Here is a 2,232-nt window from a genome sequence, read left to right as displayed (position 1 = left end):
GTGTAAACATCGAGTACACCCAGCTCGGCGAGTCATTTGCAAAACAAAGAGGAGAACGCAGCCAAAATAAAAATATTTATGCAGCCGCTGACTCAGGCCTGGCTTTGTTTGGTCAGAGGAATAACCCTTTTACAGGAAAATAAATTAATGTCAAATCATATACAGAACGGTTAAAGGGAGTTGGCCTATATAGAACTAGGTACAAACAGCCACGTCAGTGAGTCTACAGAACGTAAACACAAATTCAGGAAATCTTCATGTAATTTACGTACAAATATACATACATATAGATAAACTACAAACTATAATTTTAATTTCTGTCTCTTACAAAAAGCTCTTTAATTAATATTAACGGTTCATTTTTATGTGAATAATTACGTGGAATAATAAAATGAAGTTAATACACCAACAATAAGGTCCATGAAAGTGACCGAAAAGAGACTATTCCATTCTCAATTGTTGGTTATTGTTGGTTTGGTTAGGAGTTTGCAAACTTTTTTTTCTTTTATGCAACTTTGAATTGCAAACAAGCTAACGACTTACATAGACATGAGCTGTGCCACGAACATAACAGAGTATACAGTTTCGTCCATAATACCCCCCCCCCATGCGTTGCCGTTCCTTAGGACCAAGGTATTATTCCTCTGTACTCTGTAAATTCACTGCCGTGTAGCACCCTTCAAACTGAAACACAGCCATGCAAACACAGCTGCTTTACGGTTGAAATACAAATGGAACAGAGGTGCCCAAGCAAATGACTTTAATACAAAGTCTCCCTCTGGTAACTTATTTCTACTCGAGCGCGGTACCCCCTGGAAACAATTGTGGTTAATTTTTGATTCTCATCTATCAACCCTCGCCATTATCATAGTCAATTTACGATGACAGCGAAGTATCACTGAGTTACCATTCTATGTACATCGCATAAAAAAACCATATTTATCAAAAATAGTAAAATTAAAGGTGAAACTTACTCCATCACTAAATGGCTATTGTTACATAGTAGAATACTTTTCTACTAACACGCAGGCAAAATTGTTACATCTACTTACATATTATTTTTGATAACTTTTTGATAAGTACATTGTGATAAGATTATTGCCTTTATAGTCATTTGTACCTTTGTGTTTTTTTATAGTCGGTACATGTATGTTAAGGGGATTCCCCGTAGTAATTCTACGACGAAAAAATTATAATTTGTGTAATTTCTATTATAAACTCGTTGATTTAATATTAAGAAATTTAAATTTTATTATTGTTTGTTTACATAGTGAAGTGTATCCTCGTAAAATTAAGTTATTTGTCAATTTCGTAATATTAATTTGAATTTATTTGCAGTTTAGTGATAAACTAATATTTATTTTATTATTATTTAAAATATGTGTCAACAATGTCAAAATTTAAAATTATAGTGGCTTGAATATTATCACTTTCTAGGACTTGTGTTATAAGATTAAAATTATTTAATCTTCGAAAATCTTCTTTAATATACCTATGCGTGTACGCTTGTGTATCTGTGTTATTAATATATATTGACCGGAGCAAAAATAGATTTAGGTTATACTGGTAAGTCACAATAAAATATTACAATCAGTAAAAAAAATTATACTTTGTGATTGATTGCGTGTGAGTGTAAATATTAATTGTTACCTATATATAAACTTCGTAAAATTTAAATCCTCTTATTCATAAAAACTTAAACGTCCTACAAATCTATTTTAATTATTACAGTATTTTGTCACTATCTTTCAAATTAAGAATTTAGTATAAAAAAAAAAAGGATAAAATGCTTCAATAGCTAAAATAGGTCTATGAACTGTTTGTAATTTTTTTTAATAAGAGGGTAAGTGTACAATGTTCGTCAAAGTTTGTCCATTGATCTTTCTGCCACCAAGCAATTATGATATTACATTAATATTTTTGAAATGTGTCGTAGGATTAGGGTTAGTTTAATAATTCAACTTTTTCCTCCGTCGGGCTTACTAACTTACATAGCGGCATAAAAATTTTGTTGTTTAGTCCTTAGGAATCGCAATGCATAAGGGGTACTTATAATGTATTTTGTTCTATAGACAAAATATTTTCTGTCAAATCTGTGTATTTCCAATTTTAAATTCGCAAAAGCATTTGAACTGCTCTATTATTTTATTTTTATGATATACCTGTTTCAACTTACATTATTTAATAAGATATATAACATTATTTATATTATTACACCTACGTTTTTGGTTT

General features: G+C 30.4%; 1 long non-coding RNA gene across 5 annotated transcripts in view; it reads left to right on the top strand.

Annotated features, from left to right (window-relative positions):
• The window catches only part of LOC128201653 (uncharacterized), a 52,963-nt gene that overhangs the window by 38,074 nt on the left and 12,657 nt on the right, over positions 1 to 2,232 (top strand). For 4 of the 5 annotated variants that reach the window (XR_008253356.1, XR_008253355.1, XR_008253353.1 and 1 more), the window contains one exon: positions 2 to 259. This is a non-coding gene — a long non-coding RNA (uncharacterized LOC128201653). The remainder of the gene's footprint in view (position 1; positions 260 to 2,232) is intronic. The other variant, XR_008253354.1, reaches the window with a different exon arrangement.

This window comes from Galleria mellonella, unplaced genomic scaffold (assembly GCF_026898425.1).
Source record: "Galleria mellonella isolate WM207_F2 unplaced genomic scaffold, CSIRO_AGI_GalMel_v1 utg57, whole genome shotgun sequence".
Lineage (NCBI taxonomy): Eukaryota > Metazoa > Arthropoda > Insecta > Lepidoptera > Pyralidae > Galleria > Galleria mellonella.
This window is presented reverse-complemented; position numbering and strand designations above follow the sequence as displayed.